The sequence below is a fragment of the Lonchura striata genome, chromosome 2, assembly GCF_046129695.1.
Source record: "Lonchura striata isolate bLonStr1 chromosome 2, bLonStr1.mat, whole genome shotgun sequence".
Taxonomy (NCBI): Eukaryota; Metazoa; Chordata; class Aves; order Passeriformes; family Estrildidae; genus Lonchura; species Lonchura striata.
The window spans coordinates 62688592-62703706 of NC_134604.1; the positions used below are offsets into that span (position 1 = coordinate 62688592).

The 15115-nt window shown below is 41.1% G+C and overlaps 1 protein-coding gene and 1 long non-coding RNA gene across 10 annotated transcripts in view; one reads left to right on the forward strand and one right to left on the reverse strand.

Annotated features, from left to right (window-relative positions):
• SPRYD7 (SPRY domain containing 7) overlaps nucleotides 1-15115 on the reverse strand; it is a 121739-nt gene that overhangs the window by 71213 nt on the left and 35411 nt on the right. The gene's annotated exons all lie outside the window — the stretch shown is intronic.
• LOC116184187 (uncharacterized) lies at nucleotides 318-13356 on the forward strand. 9 transcript variants are annotated; one of them, XR_013339483.1, is made up of 6 exons: nucleotides 2153-2311; nucleotides 7162-7236; nucleotides 9332-9686; nucleotides 9760-9820; nucleotides 12503-12729; nucleotides 12852-13356. It is a non-coding gene; the product is annotated as an uncharacterized LOC116184187 (long non-coding RNA). The 9 variants fall into 9 exon arrangements; XR_013339487.1 differs by lacking the exon at nucleotides 2153-2311 and adding an exon at nucleotides 318-960 and having other exon boundaries at nucleotides 9332-9820; XR_013339481.1 differs by having other exon boundaries at nucleotides 9332-9820.

The window sequence follows — 15115 nt, forward strand, 5'->3', positions numbered from 1 at the left end:
ATAATAATGATAAAAAAAAGGCCGGGCGGCCGAAAGCGAAGAGGGAAGTAGGAAGAGGAATACAAAGTAACGCTTAGAAATTGTGGCTGGGAAGGAGCCCGCTGGCCTGGCAGCGCCCGAGCTCCCTCCCGGCCCCGCCGCACGGTGCTGTCCCCGCCGGCGCTCTCGCCACAAAAAGATGCCTTGTGAGCCTGGGTGCGCAACTCCGAAACGCGAGCGCCCACGCCAGAGCCGGCCCCGAGGGGGTTAAACGGCGTCGTGGAGAAAAAGGGACCGTGTCACATATTATGTGTGTGTCTGTGTGTGCGTGTGTGCGTGTGCGCGGAGGGGGAATCGCCCAGCGCACGGGCTGCGAGAGATCTCGGCGCCTATCACAATAAGCACGATCGCGTTCATACAGCTACGAGAGACCGAGAGCTGCTGGCCACCGAGAAATGACACAGAGACAACCACCAAAAAATAGCTAAGCCAATGACAAATAGCGACCCGGGTGACAGAGACAGAGAATTTTGTAGGCGGAGAAGAGGAGGTGAATGGCCAGCTCTGATCACAGTATTAGGCTGGGCTATCTGTGGGGAGGGTATTTACTCGGTTTTGGGGTGTGTGGGAGGAGAGGAAAAACACCTACAAATAGCTGGCACGATTCAAATGGTCTCGGATTATGTTTCCCCCCCTTCAGTCCAGGAAGGAAACTCGCGTTTTAACGCTACGAGGGGAAAAAATAGCTCTGTGCAATAGGGGATGAAGAGCACTTTGGTCATTCGCTAATACCCAAAGGGGCAGAGATGATAAATGTGACAGCATGTGGCAGCACGACCGTCACCCGGGCTCCTGCAAAAGGCGGCTCCATATCGCGACACGGGAAATTAGGCGATTGAGTGGGAGGTGGAGAAAGCGCTTAAACAGAGAAGTTAATCTGCTAACATGGAGAGGAAACAAATGGAGAAAAAAACCCCGAAGGTTGTCCTCTATATATTTTTTTTGGGTGGGGGGGTTTCGGGGGGAGAAGGGAAAGGGAAGAGAAAGAGCGAAGGGGCATTAATCCAGCTTACGAAAACACGAGGAGAGAGGAAGAAGGAGGCGGGGGGGGGGGGGGGGGGGGGTTGGGGGCGGCGGGCGAGAAAGGGAGATGTGCATGTAAGTGTGGAAGTCATCCTGGCGGCTGCTGCTGCAGAGCCGGGAAGCAGGAGCCTCCGTGTCCCGGGCGCTGCCCCGAAATTTCCACGGCGGAGAGCGGGGGGGTTGGGAGGGGGGGAGAAGGCGGGAGGGAGGGATCCGCTGGCGGGGGGGGTGGTAGGGACCGGAGGGGAGATGAGGGGAAGCCTGTGCTATCATGTCTAGGGAGCGCGGGGCAGCGGGACCCTCTGGAGCTCCGGCTGTCCCGCGGCTCCCGCCCGCCCCCCCGCCAGCCTCCGCGCCGCTCTCCCCGGGCCGGGTGTGAGCGGCGCTCCCGGGATCCCCGCCTGGGCGCGGTGCCGGCCGGGGAGCGAGCGGGGTTACCTGCCGGAGACACGGCCGCTCCCGACTGCTGAGGCTGAGGGAAGCGAGTGACAGATCCGCCCAGGACCTGCCGCCGCCTCCCGGAGCCTCCCGGCCCGCTACCCGCCAGGCTTTCGAGGTGACTTTTCCCGGCGGCGGGGTGCAGGTTGCCCCCATTTTCCAAAGACGCTCTTCCCCCGCCCGCCCAGCTCCCTCTGCCCCTGCCGCGCCCGGTCCCTCCGGCTCTTACCGCCTGTGCCGGCGGCGGCAGCGGCGGCACCCACTCCGAAGCGCGGCGGTGAGGGTGGAAGCGGGGTCGCGGAGGGGAAGGGAGGTGAGTTTCGCGGGGCGGGAGGGCGGGCGGCCCCCGCACCTCCCCCGCGGCGGCGGTAGCAGCGATGCGATCGGGCATCACTCGAAAATGGCGCCGAAAGAGCGGAGGGCTCTTCATTCAAATTCGTTAGCGCCAGCCCCGCCGCCCCGGGGCATGCCGGGAACGGGGGGGGGCGCGCGGGGGCTGAGGCGGCAGCGCCGCACGGACACGGCGCTCGCTGTCAATGCCGCCCCTCCCCCCCCGGCTCCCGCCGCCCGCGCGCGCGCTCCACGCCCTCCCCGCTCACCGCGCGCTCCCGACCCAACCGCCGCTAATGGGGAAAGGGGGGGCGGGGGGGGAAGAGAGGGAAGGAGGGAGAGAGAGAGAGGGAAATGTCACCCGGAGCCCGGGCCCGCGGGGGAGAGGTGGCGCGTTAGAGATGTGTGTGGGAGAGAGGGAGCGAGAGAGAGGGAGAGAGAGGGGGAGCGAGACCTCCGCTGGCCCCGCGAACTTGTCAAGGTAAAGGCGCCGGTGGAAGGGAGGGGGGTGGATAGGGGGGCACGACAGCGGATTTTGGGAAGGTAGGGAAAGGAAGCCCGGCTGGGGGAGGGGGATGTGCGCCAAGAGGACCTGAGGAAAATATGAACAGCGCCTCCCCCCGCGCCTCCGAGGACCCCCGCGGCTCCCGCTGCGCTCAGGTTGCAGCCGGGCCCCCCTTGTCCCCCACCATGGCCGCGCACCCCGCCGCAGCCGGAGGAGGGTTCGGAGCGCTCGGCGCTTGCCCGCAGCGCGCGGGCCCGATCCCGATCGCGATCCCGACTGGCAGCCGCCGCTCCCCATCCCCCTCTTGCCGCCGCACCGGCTCCGGGCGGCAGCGCCCCGGGGCGCCCCCCGGCCGGGCTTGCGAGCAGCCCCTAAGCGGCGGAGTGCTGCTGTGTGGGCTCATCCCGGGACAGAGCGGGCCCGGAGCGCGCTACACTGGTCATTGCGAAAAGAAAAAAAAAAAAAAAAAAAGAAAAAAAAAAAAAGAAAAAAAAACCAACCAAAAAAAAATACCTACCCAAAAAAACCAAACCAAAAAACAAAATACCAACCAAAAAAACCCACAAAAAGAAAACCAAACCAACTAAAATACCCCACACCGAAGAAAAAAAAAAAAAGGAAAAAAAAAAGGCAAAAAAGCCCACTCGGAGAAACTTCACGGAGCGAGGTTCAACTCGGGCAGCGCTCCCGCCTCGGCTGCGCGCAGAGCGCTCGGAGAGAAGGCGAACTTTCATTTTCACGCCGCATCCTCCCCTCAGCCCCAAGCCGACTGATCGTAAGATACCTGATGGCCGGGTTAGTGCTCTCATCCACGTTTCAGGGATGGGGAAGCCGAGATGGAGGTTAGCGAGCTGCCGAAAGCCGCTGGGGGAAGGCAGGCTGCAGTGCCGCCCGAGCCACTCGCAGCCTGCACTTGACTTGTGCCTCATGAAGGGTCCTTCCCTGGGAGCTCCGCGGACCCTGCCTCGGCTGGGAGACCCAGCGCATCCCTGCCAGCCGCTCCTCGAGCTTTCTGTCTTCAGTGTTTTTTGGGTTTTTTTTCCTAATCTGATGCACTTTTTAGAAAGGGAAAGGAAAGCAGGAGCCTCAGACCTGCAAACTGTTGTTCTCATTACTTAAAGGAAGACTTTTCAGCAGTACATAATGGGAGTCCGGGAGCTCTGTTCCCACTGACTTTCAAAATCTTCCCTTCACGTCTGTGAGCAAGTCCTCTTGAACTCGGTTGGACTGCTGGCAGACGAGCGCTAGCAGGCTCAGGGCCTAATGCTTTTCATGATTCCACTTCTCCCTGCTAGAGCTGCACTGACAAAATATAAGCAGAACAAATTTTGAAAGGGAGAAGTAATTTCTCTCGCTCTCTTTTTTTTTCTTTTTCTTTTTTTTTTTTTTTTTAATCCCTGCCACAGTACAAAAAAACAAGCTTTTGGGCTCAAAAAGCCTAAACCATCATGGCTACAAAAATTACTGCTGCTCAGAGAGCATGTAATTCTGAAGCTCCTTAAGGAAAAATGTAGTGCAATGCAACATGTAAGTAATCGCATAGCTAATATTATGCATTTATATTATTATAGTTTCCTCTGAATTGAAGTTTGGTAAAGATACCGATACCTAATTCTTTAAAACCAGGTTCTCAAGTGAAAATGAGCCAGATGACGAAACTTCAGTTTGTAAAGCCACTCTATTAAGAAGGAGGAAATATCAATTATTTGTAGTATATTTACTTTTTTGCTCTTTTATTAAAATTACTCTGAGCAAAAATTTTGATAAATATGCCTTTCAACTGAAAAGAATGATAGTCCATATTTTCTATTTTTTTTTCCTGAAGGTTATGTGTCTGTGAAAAGAAAACTTTGCAGTAGAAATAGCAGTGAAAACAGTAAAGAAAAATACAAAATTATGGGGTTACTGATACCATTTATCTGTACTTATATTATGTATACTTTTGCCCTAAAATAATTCTAGTTATTGTTTTTCACCAATTTTTCCAACCCTAATATGAAGATAAGATGTAGAAAATAGAATGCCAATATTCTGTGATACACTGTTTCTCTGAAACAAAATATTGACAGAATATTCTCTGAAACAGAATATTCTCTGAAACAGTGTATCACAGAATACACTGTTTAAATTCCTTTAATATGAATAGGACACTACTTTCAGATATAATTCCTAAGATTTCATTAAGGTTTTTAATGAAAGTAAAATTTTTACATCCCCTAATATCTAGTACTTGCTCTCAGGTTCCATTCTTAATGCACATAGGCCCCAGTTCTGCACAGACTGAAATATATATTATTATGTGTAAGCACACTGAGTAGTTCTCTTTATTATTATGCTCTTGTGTTTCAGACTTACAAAGCTAATGGTGACATTACACAATCCTTATTCTCAGAATTACTTAGGACTACGTAAAGCTTAAACCTAATGTGATAGTCTTAGTTTACACCTTCTATCCATATCTCTTAAATAACGCACAATTACAATAATTTGTGCATCAGCATGGGTAAATATTTAACTGAGAATTAGAACAAGTGAGAAAGGCAATTGCTGTAGTGTAAAAATCCATGAAGAGGAGGTGGCTATTGCATTCTTTAGCTGTAGCATCTGGGAAAGGATCATCAGTGTGTTTCCTCAGTGACTAGCCAAGCCAAAAAGTCACAGAAGGAACACAGCTGAGGACAGAAGGAAAAGAAAAGGATTTTGAGCCCCACCAAAAATAATGTAAATCTCTTAAATAAAATTTCCATCCCAAACAAATTGGACTCATCAGAGTGGTGGATGTCTTATCTGCTGTGGAAGCAGATATGAGGTTAAGTTGCAGTTTCTATAATCAACTCCTTTCTTCATACAGTTCTCATTATAGCACTATCTGAACACTACCTCATAGTGCCTGTCCTGCATTACAGGTTTTTCTCCTCAGAGAGTGCCATAAATTGTCAGAGAATCTCCTCATACAGTAAGAAGTGACATGATACATTTGTCATATTATCTGCTCTTTTGTTACCAAGGGAAGGAGCATGTGCAATTGAATGTTTTCGGTTTATTGTATCTCTCTTTTCTTCCATATGTCTTTATGTTAGTGAGGTAAGACTGAAGTAATGTGTTTTGTTCTTCAAGCAAGGTGCAGTTAGATTTCTGATGGCCCTTAGTTCTTAGGCAGTTTCATTCATTAGACTTTCACCAACTCCAAGAAAGTTCTGCTGTAGAACTTTCAGCTTTTTTCCCACTTCTTGCATAGGTCCTCTTATGCCAGACAAGAGAAACTGTTGCCAACTGGATCTAGTCAAGAGACCTAGAAGAGACTTCTTTAGGAATCCTGAGTTTATGCCCTGGAGAATCCTGACCCCCTGAATTTGTAAATTAAAATCTAGAGAAAATCAGTGTAAAGAAGGCCTTATAATAACCTACATTTCTGAGATGACATCCCCCCACAGCTTCCAGTACTTGGAGTTTCCTATATGCACCAGGCTTCGTGCTTGGGTATACTGGATTGCTTAGATCCAGTTGAGAGGTTGCAAAACCAAAGCAAGACACTTGTCTTGAAATGACACAGAAGCTCATAGCTAGGGATGGTTAGAAAGCTGGAGGCTGTCTTCTGGCTCAGGCATGCATTTACAAATTACCTTGCTATGTGTTTTTAAGATTTATTTTACAACTATAAGGATTAGAGGAATTTGTAGTAATGAAAACTGGCATGTCATTACTGTGTAACTTTTTAGTTAGATTATCTGGCTTGCCTGGGCTCTTGCACATTATTCTATTTCATCTGGAAAGTTCCTAGGTAAGTTAGACCAATTGGGGGACACTACGGTACACACACACACACACGAGTATAATAATTGTACACCTACATATTGTTTTGGTATTCAGTGTTTGTATTGTATATGGACATACAGCCAGTGGAAATTTGATTTTTTTCCTAGTATTTTTTTAATTTAAGCCCTGCCTTGCCCCTGATGCTCATCCAGCCTTCTAGATCCTTGTTATAAGTTCATCTAAGCCTCTCTTCAGGCCTCCCCTGTAAATTTTGTATCACTTGAAGTTTAAAGTTTCAGTTTAATAACGTAGAGTAGTTATTAGTAGTTGTTATTATAACTAGTAGTTGAGTAGTAGTAGTTATATAACTGTAGCTGAGCATCCTCCTTCATTTGTGTTTTGTTTTCTGCTTTAGCCGTTCAGTCTCTAATTTACCCTGACAAATACAGGATTTGGAATTCATTGCTTTTGCAATTTTAGTCTGCTTGCAATGATAGAGGTTGTAACCTAGAAAGGACTACAGTGGGACAGCATTTACTATTGTACAATGAAAACAGAGTTTTTAATTTGCCAGAATAAATCTGATCTAAGGATGCTGCTGTAGACTGTTAGGACTGCAAGAAGTATGTGCTGACTTAGGACATGCATATACTTTATTAGATTTCCTGTGAACTTCCACATGAAAAATAGTGGCTTTTTTTCTTTTGCCTCCTGATTTTTCAATAGCAAACCTTCCATTTAGATTTTTTTAAAGTCACTAAAATACTCAGTATAGCATAAAGATTAGTGGTGTAGTCATCAAAAGGTTGGATTTCTGTATTTTGTTAGCATCTTATAGTATTGACTCCAACATATCTATAGGCCTGACTCATAATAACAAACATATCCCTGAGAATTTAATAAAGAATTTGGTATTAAACTTAGGTTCTGTGGTAAAGTTTTGCCTAAATGGTCTAACTGTAACTTCTAAATGTTTTAGTATTTTTGTGGATTTAATGATTATAAAAAGTTCTGGCTTGGTATCTGTGAAAACTGAAGCCCATTCTTTTATTTTCATGGATTAATTACAGCAGAAGAGTGACCAAGTGGTCTTCTCCACAGCAGCCATGAACTTCAACCTTGAACTGAAGAAGACTCATCAAATGGTGAGAAAAGAGTGTGGTTGTCATGACTATTAAGTTAGGGATGCTCTATTATTTTTTCCTGTTTAGCACTGATTTTTTTATTTTATAAGTATTGAAGTTAGATTTTTGTCGGGTAATTTCTGGGACCATAACTTAATTTTTCCTCCACACCCTGTATTTCAGCTGTTAATTTTTCAAGCTTTGCTTTATTCCTTGCTGTCCCTAACTTCAAAAATAATTGTTAGTGATATGCTGAATTCATTAGTAAATTTCTTTATTACTTTCTTTAGCCTTAGTCCTGTGCTTAACTCTGTTCACATGAATATTTTTATCAGTAGCACTAAATTTGAAATTCAGGATATATGAAGCTGTTTGAAAGACTGAAATTTAAATTTTACAGATGTGAATGCCTGCAACTAAATGAAATGCTACTGAAATGAATGCAGGAGTGGGGGATCTGAAAGTGCTTTTAGCTAGTATTGGTTTGCTTGCTCTTTTGCAATACCATTTGTTTCTTTTAAGACTGAAAGATGCAAGATGTTAATTTGCTTCTCTAATTTCCCAGTTTCTGGGAAATTTTGAACTCTGAACTTCACAACATTTATAAAATTCTAGTAGTGTTCATAATTCTCCTGGGAAGAACAAAACATTATTTTGTTTAGCCATTTTATGAAAAGGTGACTGAATATAGAGTAACTACTTCTCTTTATATTTCACTGCCTTAGTCAGGTCTTTAATCCTAGTCATAAGAATCACTAGGTAATGATTTTTAGATGTATGGATTTATTAAGCATAGATCTTAAAAAATGAGGATTTTCCTTTCTTTTAGAGATATAAATAAAGGATGTAGTATCGGTAGCAGGGGCTTGCTTGTGTAAGAATATAGTTGTTAAGTGTTGTTGCTGGCTTCCTGATAATTTAGATAGGTAGCAGTTTAAAATAATGGTGCACAGAATGATCCATAGCTCAGGAGATGGATTACAGTGACCAGAATGCTCTCAGAGAATGCTGAGAGATATCCCAGATCTTTTTGGTATCTCAACAAATTTTTGTTTTCCTTTAGTAACTCCATTGTAAGGGAGAGAGCCCTATTAGTAGCTTATGATTTCCACAGTTTATCCTCTTGGAATATGGGATATTTACCATGTCTCAGCTGTTTACCAAACTGGGTTTGGAAGAACAAATGTATTTAAATAGCCAAGAGAGATGCTGAACCTTTTATGCCAACAACTGAGCTACACCCTGTGTTAAGAATTACTTTAGTACTGTTATCAACCACTAAACTTACTTAACCTTTGCCAAGGTTCTTTAGCATTTCATGTTTTAAAAACAAGGTTTAATACTTAAACCAGAAAGAAGTTTTCAGGCACAATGCATTAAGATGTAACCCAGCGGTCATTTATTTTTAATACCGATTCAACAATCTGTTTCTTTGTTCTTACTCAGCCATTTTTTCTTTAGTTTTCTTTTAGAGAGCTGATTCTTGAATTGATTTTGAGCATTTAACTATCTGCATTCTCTTCATCAAACAGTTAATCTTGCACTTAAGTAAAAATACTTGCATGAGTATGGGAGAGAAGAGCCTGAAACCACATTAGTCCCTTTGAATCTTGTATTTGCCTGTCTGGTAACCAGTGGGCTGGATTCCTACCAGCACCAAAGTATTAGTCTGACTGTTATTAGGGTAAGGAGCTGAGGCTCAGTTTTGAATGTGTTTTTGACACTACAGACCTAGTGAAAGATAACAATGGGATGTAAATTGGTTTCCAAATTTAAGCACTTCTTTAGTTGCTTAGCTGAGCAGAGTTTAGCTACTCCAAATGCTTAAAGTTAAATGGTTTTAAGGTTTTCTTAAGGCATTTTTTGAATTGATGTAATTCTTTCACTTCAGGAGAAGAATAGGTAGGCCAATGTCAAACTGTTTTGAAAGGCTTGTTTTCATTACCCTGCTTAGAATATAACTTTGTTTCTTTTGTACCAGCCCCTTTTGGCTAAATCACTTTCACTTCCCTGACTCATCTTATACGTGTTGTGTCCTGCTAACCTTTCTTCTAATGTCCAGTTTTCTATTAACTTTTTCACACTGATTATTCTTTGTCTCTCTTCTTTTTTACAGGAGTTTTAGAGTGGTCATTATACTTTTCCAATTTACTTCTTTCCTTCATTCAGGAATCCAGCAACAAATAAACCCCTCTGATTTCAAGCTTGCCTTTTAACTGAGAAATACACAAGTTAAAAATGTAGTGCAATATCAATAGAAAGGGTAAACAGAACATTGTGGATGCTATTTATAGAAAAGAAACTGGGTTTTTCATATTATTATAAACTATTCCCTAATTTGGGATATTGGAATCCAGGCAGTAAGATCAGGATTTTAAGGTGATGCTTTAAAAATCACTATACTTAATCTAAAAAAACCCCCAAAAATCAAAAAACCAACCAACCCAACTGAAAAACCCACAAAAGTACAGGTATATTGAATAGACTGATTAGGACTTGATGTAGCTGTTTTATAGAGCTGTGTATCATTGAACTTTTTTTAAGCCTTAGGAAAGACAGTATGGAGCTGGAAGAGAAGCAGAGATCTTCATGATGGGCAGTCATGGTAAGTTAAAAAAAATACTATATTTCTGTTAAATTTTCCCCTTTATGAAGCAACCTTTATTCAGGGCCCTGTTCACTTGCAAAATGAATCCAGTTTTACTGAAAGTGTCTGCATTCTCTGGATTCATTTATGCTATCACTGTGTAACAATTGTCCTCTGTTGTATCTGACTTTGTGGTCTAACTCCTGAATGAAAACAGTAAGTGACATAAAAATAATTATTTTCACAGTGATTATGCTACAGTGTTTTCATGCCTAGGTTCTGAGCAAAACAAGATATATTACAGGATCATGTTATCTCCTAATAACTTTCAAATCCACTGCTTAATTTCAGCTGCATTTGATATAGAGTTAGAGGTCACAAAGTCAAGTTTCTGCAATTTGAAGGAAATTTAGCAGCTGTGAGTAGAGAAGGGATTCAAATTAGTGCCCCTGGGGTAGAAAAAGCTGCAGCATGGACTCAGAAATGTTCTGTTCTGTTCAACCTGTTGCCTTGAAGGTTGGCATGCTTGGTTGGTCTGCCAGTCGACACATGTAGCTCAGACCTGGCCACAATATGAGTTGCCTCCTGTTCTCCTAAACATCAGAAGCTAAAATTTAGAGAAATCTGTTTAGAAGGGGATGGGAAAACAGCCAGGCTAGCTTCAGCACAAGTGTGTTGGTGGCACCTGTAAACATGCAGGTAGGTAGCTAGACATCATTATTTCTGCTAGTCATGAAAAATCCTTGGTTTTGCCAGGGCCTTCTAGTCTTCCAAAAAAACTGTGAATCATTCCATGATACGGTGTTTTCTATACCTGGATTAGAAAAATGTTTTTTTTGTTCATGTCAGAAAATGGAACTGTTGAGACAGCTTCAGTATTTCATTTCTTTGGTTGCTTGTATGTTAGCTCTGAGCTATTTCTGAGGCTGTTAAAATTGTAAATCTGTGTTTTCAGCTCTCTTCAGAAACTGATGGTAATTTAGGCTGCAAGCTATGTGTCCCTGACCCATCCTACAACCTACTCTTTTGGAACAGTGCAGAAAATATGTATTGTATTCCAATTAACTTCCTTTGTCAACAAAGATGTGGAGCTAGATACAGGGGGAGAAAACAATATTAGGATCTGGCTTCATCAAGTTACCACATCACGTTGCAACTTGGGAAATGCTAAATGTGTAGCTGTGTAATTTTGTCACCAAAATCATACTGAAAGATCTTGTCTGCCCATTCATCTCAGTCAGTGAGAAGTGGGCAGATTACAAGTGCCAGAGGTGCTGTGTTACTCACTGTTCAGGCTCAGGTAGGCACACTAACTCGGCATATGTCCAATATTTTTAAATTTTCTGAGTTATGTTAGACAGGGGTCAAGATACAACACTCTTTAAACAGAATTTAGTGCTGTAGCATATTATTTAAAACCAGTTGAATTTCTCAGAATAACAAGAGTAATGCATATGAATTGTAAAATTTGAAAGAAGTAACATGAGAAGAAACATTTCCAGTTCAGTATCATAAGGTAACTGTCTTGAAATTTTGTCAGATTTTGTTTGCCCAGTTGAAAACCATCAACCTGGCAGCAAGGAACAAAAGCTTGTGATACTCTTTTCAATTTTCTGGTAATTTTCTTTTTTTTTTTTTTTTTAATTTTTTCCCCCCACAAAATCAAAGCCAAGAAGAGAACAATTAGTCATTAAAAAGAAAAAAAACCAACAAACAAACAAAAAAAACCAACCCTCAAACACACTGCCTCCATTTTATGAAACTTTTGGGTTGTCAGATTCTCAAATCCTTTAATTTGGTCCCAGCTTTTTTGTTTATTTGATTTTAAGTATTGTTGTTTCTGCAGACCTATCTGTATTAAAGGAATGAAGAAATGTTTTTTTGCATGTTTCTATGATCTATTGGTTCTTAAAACCTTTATCACCAGTAGTCTTGCCTAGTGTCACCAGTTAAATATTACTTAATGGAACTTATGGCTAACCAGCTTTAAAATGGTTATAATATATAAAAATACTGTAATTGACAACATTTTTCTTTTATAGACCAGCATAGATGTGTTTTTAATAAGAAGAGCAAGGTCAAATAATGTGACCAGCAAAGTGGTCGTGTTGTTTTACACTTTTTTGTGTGCTTCCTGTGTTTTAAATAGTATTCACAAAATCCTTAAACTTAGCAAATTTTTTCATAAGAATTTTTTGTTTTAAAATGCTACAACATTTTGGTCTAAAAATTACTAAGTCTAAACTTCTTTTCATCATGTATTTTTGAAAACTTCAGTCATGGATGCTACTATATGTGGTCAGATACTTTCACATCAAAAAATTCACAGGCCTATGCTGCATCCCTAAAATGGATGCTGTGGGACAGATTTTAAGAAGGTTGAAGCACTAAAAAGTGACTTGCACAATAGACCAAAGAAACTAGGATAATTAATTTTTAGAAAGTGATAATTAAAAAATTATATTTCAAGTAATATCAGTAAAAGCTTCCATAATGTGCTGTCATTACATGTAAAATTCATAAGCAATTTTAAGCCAACATTCTTTAAAGAAGGAGCTAAAAAATTCCTATTAAAAATATGAAACTTAAAGAGGTATGGAACTCCTTTATTATGTGCTAAATGCTGTAATAAAACGGGCTATCAGTAGGTTTTACTGCATGTTACTAATTTTATTTTTTTAAATTTTGGTATTTTTGCAGGTGTGTGGAGGAACAGGTCCTGTTCTTGCTGTTGTTACTCCCACATAGGCAGACTCTGTAATTGATTATGTGTGGGTAGGGCCCTATTGAAATTCAGGAGATTCTGCAGTAGTGTGGGGTTCTTTTTGTGAAAGTTCAGTTGCAAGATCAGGACCCTACTGTGACTACTTACTGTGCATTCTGTCACTGTCTCATTGATTGTACTGGAACCTGCCTATTGGGATAATGTAAGTCCTGCTTTTCCCCTGCTTGTACTTTATGTGAATTAATGTGAATTAATCATGAAACATTTCTAATTAGAAAATTAGTATAATTTACATGAATTCTTTTAATTATGTTTTTTTGGCAGTACCAAATACTATATTCCTCAAAACTTCTTAATGGCACTGAGACTTTGTGGATAGTTGGTCACATGATGAGAAAATTCAGCTGTAAGTACATTAAAATGATTGACTTTTTCAATAGTTAGTCTTTACTGATGTTGGCAAACTAACAGTGATAAAAATGTGAATCAAGAGGTTTGACTTCTGTCAAATTATTTCAGTTCTTTTTAGAAAATATATACAGTATACCCATTAAGGATTTTATTATTCTTAGGTAATTCACCATGGGACCCTGAAGTTCTTCCTTACTGCAATTAGGTAGGGAGTTCAGAGCTGTTGGTTTTCTTTATTTTCAGAATGGTGTGTCTCTGACTTGCTCTGTGTTTTGACGGATAAAATTTTTGAAATTTATGGATCTATAAAAACTGTTTATACCACTAGTATTTGTATAGATATTGCAAACTGATCTACAAACTTAATTGTCTTGCTGCATTGAATACTGAAATGTTAATAAATATGCACTTATATTTGTGTCAGTGTATCTTGGTTAAATTAAACTGAGGTGACATTGTGAGTGAATTTGATCATACATGCTGATTAGATATAGTCTTAGGCAAGAACTACATATTACCCATATCATATGTCAGTGGATTCACCCAAAAATAGCTATAAATAGCTATGCTTGGGTTAAGGAGGAAGTTAATTTCTTGTAGTTATGGGTACAGTCATTGCTTTGACTCCTGTTTTTATATACAAATGAGCAAAAACTACATGTAGGTGTTTTCCCTGTATAACAAAAGGGGCATTGTAAACTCAGTGCCCTTTTTTATGATGTTGTATTTCCTTTCTGATATTTAAATTCAAGGATGTTTTCAGCTGTGTCTTAATACAAAAAAAAAAAAAAAAAAGTTACTGAATTTGTGGATTATTACCAAGTGGCTGTAAAGGTCTGGAGGGATTGTGTGTAAGGACAATTAGAGATTATTTCTCATGAAGCAAGGACACAGATAATAATTGATGAGTAAAGGTTAAGGAGCACAGGATTATTTTTATTACTTGGCACAAGAGCAGCATGAAATGAAAGTAATTTGAAGAATAAGCAAGACCAAAAGAGAAATCAGACTCAGATCAGAAGTATACTAGAGAGTCCAGTTAAAAAAAACCAAAACAAACCAACAAACAAAAACCTCCAAAACAAAGCCAAAACCCTTAATATATTTTTGAAAAATGTAACTAAATGGATAGCTACTGGTATTTTTCATTGCACCGACTATATGATACATTTAAGTTTAAAATTTTCCGTAAATGCTATTCTTGAAGTTTTTTGCTTTCTTCTGCTGGAGAGGAGTAGAAGAACTTTGAAGCATTAAAGAAGACTCAGTGACTACTTGTGAATTACAGTATGAATTGGGTATTCAAGATGGTGGTTACAACTAAGAAGAGAAGACAATGGGTTGCTATATAAAATAAGTGCTAAGCAGAAGCTGTATTTTCTTGTTCAAACACAAAACTTAATGATTTTGTAATATATCACCTTCAGCAGCGCTCAAACCATAATTTCATTTCAGAAATCTAAATCATCATTTCATTTCAGAAACTGAAATGTTTCAGAACACGGAATGTTTCATTTTACATAAAAAAATCTTGATCAGCCTATTTTCTTTTAAAAATTCTTAGACCTAAATGTTTTCCATTTTCACCTTTTAATCATATTGGCCATATAAAGTTTTTACTTGCAGTAAGTTGGGTGAAAGAAAGAAAAGCAGAATGAGATTAGATGATTACAAAAAATCACCCTAAACACAGCCTTCTAGTTGAGCTCTAGATCAGAAGTGCCTCAGAACAGATCTAATTTCAGAGGACGAAAGAAAGGAAAGTGACATGCCAGTGCATCCTGTATGAGGAATCCTCTGCATATTTCATCTCTGTCTGATTTTTTCTCTCATCACCACTGAGAGGGAGATCACCTGCGTGTGACTGCTTCCCCTTCCTGTGAAACTTCCCAGTACTTTGAGGGAGATAATGTTGGGGCATAGCTCTGTTCTGCCTGCAACAGTGCTACTACAAATGTTTAGAAGAGAAAGAACTCTGAATTGTCTCCTGCTATAACCAGCTCTTCAATACTCACTGCTGCTTAGCCCTGTTGTTGAGTACCTAATCTGATGATCTCTTTCATTTAACTTGTGCTGTGATGCTATAAATGGCTGAAACCAGGACCAAAGCAAGAAAACAGGTATCAAGAGAAGGAGATGATGTTTGGGAATGTAGGGAGTGGGCATTTCCTACACAG